Source organism: Acomys russatus, chromosome 32, assembly GCF_903995435.1.
Source record: "Acomys russatus chromosome 32, mAcoRus1.1, whole genome shotgun sequence".
Lineage (NCBI taxonomy): Eukaryota > Metazoa > Chordata > Mammalia > Rodentia > Muridae > Acomys > Acomys russatus.
In genome coordinates, this window is record NC_067168.1 from 30,974,140 (window position 1) to 30,986,305 (window position 12,166).

At 46.7% G+C, this 12,166-nt stretch overlaps 3 non-coding genes across 3 annotated transcripts; 2 read left to right on the forward strand and 1 right to left on the reverse strand.

The window, feature by feature from the left end:
• Positions 1-3,373: 3,373 nt before the first annotated feature.
• Positions 3,374-3,445, forward strand: Trnac-gca (transfer RNA cysteine (anticodon GCA)). Its single transcript has one exon. It is a non-coding gene; the product is annotated as a tRNA-Cys (tRNA).
• Positions 3,446-7,195: 3,750 nt separating this feature from the next.
• On the forward strand, positions 7,196-7,267 carry Trnac-gca (transfer RNA cysteine (anticodon GCA)). The gene has a single exon. It is a non-coding gene; the product is annotated as a tRNA-Cys (tRNA).
• Positions 7,268-11,589: 4,322 nt separating this feature from the next.
• On the reverse strand, positions 11,590-11,661 carry Trnae-uuc (transfer RNA glutamic acid (anticodon UUC)). Its single transcript has one exon. It is a non-coding gene; the product is annotated as a tRNA-Glu (tRNA).
• Positions 11,662-12,166: the final 505 nt, after the last annotated feature.

The following is a 12,166-nucleotide window of genomic DNA, read 5'->3' on the forward strand; positions in this document are numbered from 1 at the left end:
AAATTGATTGGATGAATCCCACCACATGAAGGAGAGTGCTTTGCTTTACAAAGTTTCCTGATGCCAATGCTAATCTCATGCAAAACACCCGCACACACACCCAGAATAATACCCCCATACAAACTCCCAGAATAAAGTAAACAACACACCTGGCCTTCCTCTGGCCCACTCAAGTTGAAGCAAACTGATGGTTCAAGTTGAACAATCGCACTGTGGCTACAGAGGCTTCTAAGGTGACCTGGGGTTTCTATGTATAAGTTTTCTAGCTGTATGGCCTTAATAAAGTTATTTAACTTCACTGTGCCTTGATTTCCTTCACTTGTAAAATGAAGGTGATAATAGTTCCTCCTACTTATTTTGGAGACTAAATAAATCATCATTTTAAAGGGTAGAAAGAATTCACTGCAAGCAGTAAATGCAGCATGCGTTTAATGTAGTTTTTAATGCATTCCAATAGTTGTGTATTTATTTTGATGTACAATCCAACAAAATACAATCGGTATGATTTCAAGTTATTTTTGCTTAGTATGCAGGTAAATGAAAACAGCGAGTTGATTTCAAAACAAATATTAAGTGAACGCTAGAGGGATAAGGTACACAGGTTCAAGGGAAACCAAGTGCAAGGCAGCCAGTGGCTGATGCCACTCCAGAGCTATGAGACAGACAGTAGGGCACCTCGAGACCACACGGATGGGGAAAAAAAAGTTAAAGAGACCACCTTAAATCAGGAAGGGTCAACATGGCCAACCAAGATGTCTGCTAATTATCTTTTGCTCCAGTGTACTGAGGTCCCTTTCTCTGTATCATCAGCCTTGCAAATTGCCTTCTCCTATAACCATCTGATGCCAGGACACATCCAGAAAAAGCCTCCCGTGATGACAGAAACACTCCCGGAGAAAATCCTGGCTGATTCCTGGAATTCTTCACCTTTTCCCTGTTGCACCTCATGAATGTACATCTTATCTGCTGGGGTTTATCCAGAAGCTTCTATCAGAGGCCTGGTTGGAGAGGCTCTCTCTTGAGAAGCAGAACTCCCCCTGCCTTGGGTGTGTACTTTTAGCCTTCCCTTTATCTTATCACTGGATTCTTTCTTGGGTGATGTCTAGAACCCGGAAGCAGTGGGTAAGGTAAGGTCTCTATCTACTGCCTCTGTTTCTCAGAGCTCACTAGCCATCACTACCAGTAACATTACTAGAGATATATTGCGGAAATAGTAAACATAATCACAGGGAAAAGTGAGTGGTTTGGGAACTACTGTGGCTGCTGATGGTGAGTATGGGGGATGCTATTTAGGATGATAATGGATCCTCCTCCCTGAAGGATTTCCAGGGTGCTCACTCTTATGATATGAGAAGTCGCCTAGAAAACCAGCATAATTGGCGACCACAATCCAATATCCATCCAACTCTCACGGCGGTGGGGAATTTCCAAAGGGTGCCAGCTGTGAGGAGCCTTGAGGAGAGTAGACCCTGGTTCGAATCCTACACCCAGTGCATCAGTGCAAGATCTTAAGCAAGGCCATTCACCATTTCTCGGCCTGTATGTTTTAGTCTGCAAAAGAAGTGGTTGGAATGGGTTTTAAATCCCTCCCAGTGCTGGGCTCCTTGAGTATGAAGCACATGTTACTGCTAAAATCTCAGCTACCATTGATGCCCAAAGTGAGAAAATGATCGAGGGGTAAGGCTTGTTGTACTGTGAGTCTTGGCTCGTCACAGTTTCATGTTTGAACACTTATTCCCTCGTGCTGGTGGTGCCTGGCCTGCTGTTCAGATACATGCCTTGTCTTTTAGACCGCCACCATTAGAAACAAACCGGTAATAATCTTGCTCTTGCACAAGGGGACACACAAAGCGAAAATGACTCAGCAAGGCAATTCCTTTTTGCAAAAAGAGTTCGCCAGAACCAAGACCCAGCTAGTAAGCACCCAGAGACAGGACATTCACTGTCCTTTATTTTAATGCTTGTAGTGAATGTGTCCCTTCCTGATTGGATGAGGCCTCACTTCACAGTCTCTCACCGTTTAAAAAGAGTTGGTGAAACAGAAATGAAGAAAAAGAGGAAGGGATTGCTGGCCAACGCCATCAAGTTCTGAGAGCGCAGCTGGGCCTGTGGGCATGCAAAAGTTTACCAGGTGGGGGAGATGAAGAGGTTTGCAGGAGAGTCTTACCAGGTAAGGGCGCCTTTTGGAATATTGACAGATGGAACACAATTTGATGGAGCAAAATTTCTCCCACCACTGCGTGGACAATCTCCATCGCATACTCCCACTGCCCCAGACTTTCACTCTGCCATACCTTGCCTTCCGTCACAGACCAAAGTCTTTCTTCCTCTAAGCTGTGCTTGCCAGGCACTTTGTCACAGTGATCCAAAGTAACTACTGCACTCCTTTCCAGTGTGACGCAAGACAGTCAAGCCAAGATCCCGACAACCACAGTCTTCCTACTGATTGATCACCCCCAAAATTAAGACGCTGGGGACAGACCTAAATATCATGTAATGGTCTGGGAAATTGTCTGGAGAAGTACTTCCTAATAGGCGCACACACACATCAGATTTCCATAGGGTGCTTCTGCACGTGCTGATAGGGGAAGAGAAGATGTTTACGACGTCAAAAAATTGCAGGCTGCTCTGCTGGAGTTGTGGGCACTTTTGGAAGTTAAGAAGAGGCTCTGGCCATGGGACTGGGGTCAATAATTTGGCTAGCTGACTATGAGCCTCTGGTGTCCATTTCTTTTCCTGAATCAAATGACCTCTCAGAGTGGACAATATTGCAGTTTCAGGCGAGTTATGGTACATATAGCATAATGCTTACCTTACCTAAGAGGGCCACAGATAGTTTGTTTTCAGCTGACAGAAATCATCTTACATTTATGGCTCCGGACAGCTGTCTCTCATCAATTGTTACTGCGACTTTTTTTTTTTCTCCCCTCAGAGTCAATTTAATGCTAAGTTATCTATCAGATGCTAACTTGGAGTTGTGTCCTGTGAGGCCGTGGCAAGCAATAAGAACCATGTAAAGAGGAGCTGAGGCACTGGCGATGAAATCTAATCACTCGTGTTATATTTATATCAATATTCCCAGGTGTGGCGAAGCTGATGGTTTCTCCCTGGAAGTCAGGTTTGCTTTATATGACACACAATAGTCAGGACTGAAGTGCTGAGTGCTGGCCGGTCTAAAGGCTATTTTTCCTTGGCCCTGTGAACTTCGTTCTTTGGATCCCTGTCTTGTTGCATTATAAATCTCCTCTATAACTTCTAATGCCCAGACTCCTTCCAGGCAGCTCTCCTAATTATAGCTCCCCTGAGTCACTGGAGGCTTTAAGAACCAGAATGCTGAGAGACAGATAGCCTATGAAAACAAATCTACTTCACTGGGGGTATAGCTCAGGGGTAGAGCATTTGACTGCAGATCAAGAGGTCCCTGGTTCAAATCCAGGTGCCCCCTGTGCACTCTTGACTTTTGCTTTAGAGTATGGGATTGCGTTTGGCTTTTATTATCTCTGTGGTTCATGGCTGACTGAATAATAACAACTTCCCTTGAGTTCTTTGGACATCACAAGAGCCGACCTAGGCTCTCTCTACATTCGCTGTCTTCTGCATTTCTTCCAGTACTTTTACCAGGTATACACTGTTTGAACGTCTTTCATGGAGATCGAGACTCAGGGATGATCTGTTACCTGTAAAAGTCAAAAGCTGCAAAGGAAGATTCAGGATTTGAACTCAGCATGCCTTAAGTGACCTCACTATACCACTCACTTCCCTATTCTGATGTGAAACGCTGTGTCAGGCAGGCGTGGTGACACACAGCTGTAATCTCAGCCCATGGGAAACAGCAATGGAAGATCAGGAGGTCTAGGCTGGCTTTATAAAGAGCTTGAGGTCAGTCTGAGCTATGCGATTCCTTGTCTTAAGAACCAAACCAAACCGAATAACTTTGTGACAAAATCCTTCCCTGTGACCTTTCCGAGGTCCCTGGATTCGTATCATATTCTGGCTGCAAGGAAATCCAAGAAATTTAGTGACTGTGCCCTGAGAGAAGCCAAGAAAGACAATCCTGGAGATATAGGTTAAGTGACAGATAGGTGTGTGGCTGTGTAAAGTTCCATCCCAGTAAATGAGAGAGAGAGAAAGAGAGAGAGAGAGAGAGAGAGAGAGAGAGAGAGAGAGAGAGAGAGAGAGAGAGAAGACTAAGTAGGAGAGGCATGTCTATCCACAGAGCAGCTGTTTAAATATAAACTGGCCTGTAGTTAAGGAAGTGCACATGGTTCCACACCAGCATAGTGGTTCTCAACTTGTGAGTCATGACCTTTGGGGGGGGGGGCACATCAAAGGACAATTTCAGAGGGTCACTGAAGACTGCTGGAAAACATGGATATTTACATTATAAATCATGACAGTAGCAAAATTACAGTTATGAAGTAGCAATGAAAATTATTTTATGGTTGGAGCATCAACCCAAGGGTTGCAGCGTTAGGAAGATTGAGAACTGCCGTTCCCCACACCAGAGCTTGGTGGGTGTCTGTTACCTTGGATCCCCATTCATCTTCAGTAGCCATCATGCCTTCATCGGTTGCCTGCGTTTAGGCCAGGCTGCATGTTTCAGTCAGTTCAGTAGTCAGCCAGTCTGTCAGGAGTGAATGTGTTCTAAGGAGACACTCATCATCCTGTCTTTGACCATGAGACTATTGTAAGAATGAACTTGAAGACATTAGACATTCCCCAGGGATTTCCTACCGTGTGTGTGTGTGTGTGTGTGTGTGTGTGTGTGTGTGTGTGTGTGTGTGTCGGGGTAGTGGTGGTGGTGGTGGGGATGTCCGATGCTCTAGTGGCAGCGAGATTGGAGAAAGATTTACAATCAGTCAGATGACCTTGCTGGAGAGACTTGGGGCTGCAGCAATGGTGGGCAGGGGACCATACCTTAGCCAGGCATGTCTTGCTTTTTAGCTAAACCCCCTCCTCAAGTCAGGCCCCAGAAGATGGCCTTGGAAGCGGTAGGGGTGGGGGAGGGGGGCGTCTCAGGATCTCTTTGTCTCTCTTCCAATGTGGTCCACGTTGTAAGATGTCTTCCTTTTCTGATTCTTCACTATTAATTTGTCTCTTTTCATTGGTTTAGGATGGATGGGTGGTCAAGCTTCACTTGCTGGGTCAGAGGCTGAGACTGTAAGTTTGGTTAACAGTTTAATGACATTGGGGAGCACATCTCCTATTCACGGGGCTGTCCGAAGCATCACTCCAGAGATGGGCGAGATTCAGGCTCCATCCTCCATCCACTCTCAACTGGAATGCAGGTGTGAACCATAGGAGGTGGTGTGTGAGCTGGGCCAGATGTGCCAGGGTTAGCCGTGCAGAGGAGGCAGTGATTACATCGCCTAGAGGAGAGGAGGCTAGGGGAGGCTTTGGAGAGGAACATCTGGCCAGTCAGTTTCAGAGAATAATGTCCCATAGATGGAGCATGGGATGGAGGTGGATGGCGGAGAAGACGGTGTAGGCAGTTCTAGGTAAAAGCAACAGCAGCGGACTGGATAAAGCTGGAGCTGGGTAGCTCCGTAGAGTGAAGGAGGGAGAAGTTGAAGAGACAAGTAGAAATCAAGGGCGAGGACCTCTGTGTGCTGCTTTAGGAGACTTAGGGTTTATTGAGAAGGCATTTGCAAGGGGTGTGTAAAGAGACCTGGTTTCTTGAAAGGCCCTGGGAGCAGAGTGGATGGAGGTGGGGACAGGGAGAAGGTGCCAGTTGACTTGGGCAAACCTGAGACCAAACAGCAGGTAGTGATTAACTGGAGCTGGGAAAAAGAGATGGGCACGGCCTAGAGTTGCCTGAAATATTTGGCCTGGATGGCAGTGGTGTCAGCAAGCAAGGCAGGGACAGGGATGGTTGTCAGCTGGGTGGCTATGGTGGCCTAGCGCTGAGTCCTGAGCGACATCACAGCACCAGCCCCATAACCTGCTCATTAGGGCAGCTGGGACTAGACACTTGACTTACGTTGTGCCCCCATTTCTCACCGGCAAAGCAAGCACACTTTCACTAGTGTTTATTTTATGTCTTGTTTTGTTTTTGAGGGTAGCTGTTCAGTACAATGTGGGGCACATTGCAAATGCTCAGTGGGTCTGAGCTGTTGTTACAACAGAGCAAAACACGTGGAGATGTAGGGCCGGGAGATCGGAAGTTTAATTTGGGCCAGGTGGATTGCTATGAGTTCGAGGCCAGCCCGGTCTACAAAGCGAGTCCAGGACAACCACGGCTACACAGAGAAACCCTGTCTTGAAAAACAAACAAACAAAAAGAAATCTAAGGTTCCTTTTGGGCATCAGAGGGGAGAGGGTGGAAGTAGGTATTTGAAGCCTTCAGAAAGTCTCTGATCCACAGCCTCAGCTTCTTGCCATTATTCCCCGGCGCTACAGAGGCTGACAGGCCTTGTAGGGACAGTTTTGTTACAGTGACTGCAGTGACTAAGTCAGCACCTATGGAAACAGGAATCCCCTGGGGTGAACTGTGAACTTTGAACTATCTGTCATTCTCTGCTTCGATTGAAAAAAAAAAAGTATTTTATTTACTTTTAATTAACATGCATTGGTATAAAGGTGTCAGATCTTCAAGTTATAGACAGTTCTAAGCTGCCATGTGGGTGCTAGGAATTGAACCCAGGTCCTTTAGAAGAGCAGGCAGTGCTCTTAACCACTGAGCTATCTCTCCAGCTGCTCTATCCTGCTTTGTTTTTCTTTCTTTTTGTTTTCGTTTTTGCTTTGCTTTGCTTTGCTTTAACTCTGAAACAAAACTGTGACGTCCCTGCATGGAAATCTGACGAAACAGGCACAGTGCATGCACACACACTACATTTGCCTCTAATGTCAGAGTTGAACATGAAGTTCCGAAGTCCATTTGTAGGCAGACACTAAGTCCGGATACTTTCCTAGCCCTACCTCCTTGGCGACCACTTGTGCTGAGAACGCTGATTTACCTGGAGATGTGTGTGCAGCTGATGGTAAGATAGTTAGACCGAGGAGACAGGCCTGCGCTTTAGGTGGGGCGAAGAAAAGAACTGCTGAAGCTCTGGGGAAAGCAGGAAGCAGTGTGGTGAGAAGATAATTAGGGATGGTTCGTAATCCCAGTGGAATCTCAGGCATGAGAACAACTTACAAGGCGTGATGTAAGGTGTAAGAACAGAACAAAGGCTTACATGAGGCTTTCACCTGTTCTGGGGGTATAGCTCAGTGGTAGAGCATTTGACTGCAGATCAAGAGGTCCCTGGTTCAAATCCAGGTGCCCCCTGTGTTTTTGTTTGTTTGTTTCAGTTATCAACTGCATACTCAACTAGCACCAAACTGAAAGAAGCGTTTATTCTAAAGTTCACATCAATGTCCTGGCTCATTGATTCCCTGGTAGGGGAGCTACGGCCTCACTGGCCCATAAACCAATCCTTCTAACACCAGAACTCAAGTAAAGCCACATATAGTGAGACTATACATATACTTCGTGTACACACACACATACTTTACATGTACCTTTTTCTTTAAGCTTCAAATAATGTTTGATTCTTCAAAAAAGACTTGTAAAGATAGTACAAAGAAGTCCCTGCCTTTCCTGTTAACATTATTTTCTTATAGACCCCTGACATGATTTTTAATCTATGAAATAAACATTGGTACATGGTGCACCCCTATTACTTAACCACACCATGGAATTTGTTCAGATGTACACTTTTTCTTCCTCTTCCTCCTCCTCTTCCTCTTCCTCCTCCTCTCCTCCCCCCTTTTCCTGGCTTGTTGTTGCTCAAGGACCCAATCTGGGCCATTATGTTACATTTACTTTCTTTCTTTTTTTTTTGAGAGTGGGTGGATTTCAAGACAGGGTTTCTCTGCGTAGCCTTGGCTTCCCTGGACTCACTTCATAGACCAGGCTGGCCTCAAACTCACAGTGATCCGCCTGCCTCTGCCTCCCTGAGTGCTAGGATTAAAGGCGTGCGCCACCACGCCCGGCTCTACATTTACTTTCTTATGCAGTGGATGGTGTTTAACACAGAAGCTCACAATTGGTCAAAGTGCAGATGATAAGTAACAGTGGGGTGTCCAGCCACAAACAAGACATGTGTGTCATGCACCCCCCCCCCCCAAGGCTCGGGAACCATGGAGGAAGCAAGACTGTAAGAGCCAGATGTCAGGAGGGACTGGACATGACAAGCTCCTTAGGATGAAGGAAGGGTTGTGATGGTTTGAAGGAGACCGGCTCCCCTAGGCTCATTCATTTGCACACCATTTGGTCCCCAGTCGGTGGCGGAACTGTTTGGGAAGGATTAGGTGGTGTGGCTTCATTGGGGGCAGGGTGTCACTGGGGGTGGACTTTGAGGTTTCCAAAGCCATGCCTTTCCTAGTCTTGTGCTTGTGGATCAAGGTATAAGTTCTCAGATTTTACTACTCCAGCACCGGGGCCTGTCTGCTGCTGTGATGGCCGTAGACTCCCCCTCTCACACTGTGAGCCCCAAATTAAATGCTTTTGTTTTATAATTTGCCTTGGTCATGGTGTTTTAATCACAGCAACAGAAAAGTTATTAAGACAAATGGGGGGTGGGGAGGATCTATGGTGTCATCCCACCCCCCAACCCCAACTGAGCAGCCGTGGACAATTGATGGCTCCTCAGGGAGTCAGTTTCCTTTAAGGGTGCAGTCCTTGGTAAATTAAAGAGATGCAGCCATTGACGGTGCATTCTTCTTCTTAGAACATATAGGCCTGGGATGCAGGGGCTCCTGCATCTTGGCAGAGGACGTTGAGATCAAGGCATCCTTGCCCATCCTTGCCCTAGCTCCCACGTGACAGCTATCCTGGAAATACACCTTTGAGTTCACCTAACTTGCCCTTTTAGCCATGGTTTCATCTCGTACCTGTTTCCTGGGTTGCCCTCTGAAAAAATTCATACTATGTGGCCTTGCCCCTCCAGTTGTAGGGCCTAGAGTTCTTAGGTGTAGCAGACAATATAAATAGCCTGGCAGTTTCTCCTTTAGCCTCTACCTCCATAGCCCGTCCTGACCCGACCTCAATGGTGGAATTGTACATTTCCTCACAGGGGTGACTTTGGCGATGACACGTCTTCTCTAACCATTTCCCTCTCCTGTTCCGTGTTCCTACCCTCTCCCAGATGCTTTAGAGTCACCTCCTGCATAAACTGGCCTTTGAATTTATTTGTTTTATTTTATTTATGGAGACAAGGTCTTGCTGTATGGTCCCGGTTGTTGCCTCTGCCTTCTGCCTTCTGGCATCAAAGGTATGGGATGTATTTGAGACAGGGTCTTAATCTGTAGCTCCTGCCTGACTGGGAGCTCGATATGTAGATCAAGTTGACCTCAGACTCATGGAGTTTCACCTGCCTTTGCCTCCCAAGTGCTAAAATTAAAGGCAAGTGCAACCCTGTCTAGTTTGAATTCTTTAAACAAAATTTTAACCACTTCTTTCTTTGTTTCTTTCTTTGTTTCTTTGTTTGTTTGTTTGTTTCTTTCTTTGTGGTGTGTGTGTTGTGTAATGTACACACTGAGCCCAAGAAGTGGGTATGAGGTAGAAGTGTTTAGCTTTAAGAGCAAGTTACGTGAATTCAAGGCTGTACTTCCAAGATGGCTGTCACATGGGAGCTAGTGAGGACGGCTTGGTCTCAAACTTGTTTGTTAAGATGTAGTAACTACTGTATCCCAGGTCCATCTGTTCTAAGGAGAGGAATGTACCCCTCAACACTACATCCTTTCTCCATGGTCAATGAACTCAACTTTCAGTGTTACACGCGTGCGCGCACGCACACAAGCGCGCGCGCGTACACACACACACACACACACACACACACACACACACACACACACACACACGGAGGTCAGAGGTCAACTTGCAGGAGTCAGTTGTCCCCTTTTGTGGTGGGGATCCCAGGGACTGAACTCAACTGATCAAGCCTGGCATTGGGGTGACTTTATCTGAAGGTCCTGGGATAGCATCCTGTGTTATGTTTTGGAAAGCTATCCTCTTCCTTTGAGACAGGACTCTTGATTGGTTCAGAGCACACCAGTTAGGCTAGATTGGCTGGCAGGAGGCTCCTGGGATCCTCTTGTCTGCCTACCCAGCACAGGGATTAGAAGTACTTTAACGCACTTAGCATCTTTATTTGGGCTCCTGGGGGTCAAACTCAGGTCATTATGCTTGCAAGAAAAGCACTTTGCTGACAGACTATCCTCCTTTGAAATATGTCAGTAATAAACGTGTATGGTGTTTGTCCTATGAAGAATCAAATTGCACACAAAGAGCATGATGGCCACTTCTGTCACTGCTAACACTCCTATGCAGCTGTGACCAGAGCTGGGGCAGAGGATTGGTTGACAAGCACAGACGATCACTTGGAAATGTGGCCGGAAGGATGGGGGGGACACAAGGAGACTTCTGATTTCTACTTGACGTTTCCCTGAAGGTTGCCCTATCACAGGGGTCCTTAGAGAAAACCCAAGAGGCACTTAGTTACATTCCACTTTAAAAGAAAATGAATTGCACCCAAACTTTCATTAAACAGGGTACAGGCCGGTCTCATCCTTCTTTGAAAAGAAATGACAAGTAAAATTCATTATGTACTACTTGATGGATTTTGTTTCACTCTGGGGCAAATTGGGCTCTGAAAGGATGATCCTTCTCTCATTGTAATGCAATTAGGACGACTTCTTATGGATTTGTCCCCCTCGCTCTCTGCAGCGGTTTCAGGCCAGCCAGCTCTGGTTTCTTTTTATATGTGTGTTGGGGGTAGCAATAGTGTGCTCTTTACTGAGTTCCATGTTAGAACTGAATATATCAATTAAGTGCACAGCAGTAATTACTCTATGAGTGAAAGCAGTTCTGGTTTTCATTCTCTCTCTCTCTCTCTCTCTCTCTCTCTGTGTGTGTGTGTGTGCGTATCCGCACATGTTTGCTTGTATTTTAGCATCTATATCGAAGCTCCAGACAGCTCATGTTGGTGCACTTGAGCCATGGGGCAGTCCACTGATGGTCTGTAATCTTCCCTCAGAGCTCTGGAGGCAGAAGCTTCAGCTCCACCCAAGTGGGCTAAAGGCAAAATGTTAGCCGGACTCCACACTCCCAGAAGCCTCTGGGGGACTCTGCCCATAGTATCATCAGTTTGCGGTTTCTTTGGCTTGTTGCTCTTTCCTCCATCTTTAAAGCCAGCAGCACAGTGCCATCAAATCTCTCTGTTACGGTTTCTACCCTGTCTCCTCTGTGTAGGCAAGTGGCGATAGCTGGCGATGGCAAACAAAGATTGTGTATCAGGCTGTGATGAGGAAGGGAGAGGAAGCAGGGCCCGGAAAGCGAGGCAGTGGTGAGTTTAAGGCTAGCATGTGTTACAGAGCTCAAAGTCAGCCTGGGCAACTTAGTGAGACCCTGTCTTAGTCAATCAGTCAATCAATCAATCAATCAATCAATAAAGCAAGCAAGCTAGGGTGAGGGGAGTGGCAGACTGTTCACCTAACTTGTGTTCAACCCAAAGCATTACAAATAATAACAATAATACAAAGGCAAGAAGCTTTCAAAGGAAGCTAAGTAGTTCTCATTCTCTTCCACACCAAGTTAAAATTTTCATCTTCCCACACCGGGAGTTGAACCCGGGCCGCCTGGGTGAAAACCAGGAATCCTGACCGCTAGACCATATGGGAATTGGCAGTCAGATTGCCTCCTTGAGGCAGTCACTTGTGAAGCTGAAGAAGAGAGCCTCAACTCTGCCTCCCTGAGGAGGAGTGTAGGGGTACTTAGAGGTTAAGGATGCAGGGTGGTCTGGAGTGTGGGGAAAGGTGATTGAAGGCCCGGGAAAGCGAAGTGACTGGGGTCTGTGCGTGCTCAGTCAAACTGACTGCTCTTCCTAGGACGCATGCTCAGAGAACAACAGCATTAGCAGGCTCCGAGTTTTGGCTCTCAGCGAAGTTTTGGCCTCTGACGTCAGAGGATCAGCGAAACCTAAAGTGTCTCTGAAAGCCAAATTAGGCACCCATCACCACGGTGACCAATTTGCCTGCCGTCTATGACGAAGCTCATGGGAACGCGCTGCCTAGATAGAGGGACCAGGAAGTCCGATGTTTTGTAAAAGAGCAGGCTAGCAGGCTAGTGCGGGCATGGGTCTCTCGTTCACTAGAAAGGCGCTGAAACCACTGAATCTGGCCTGCG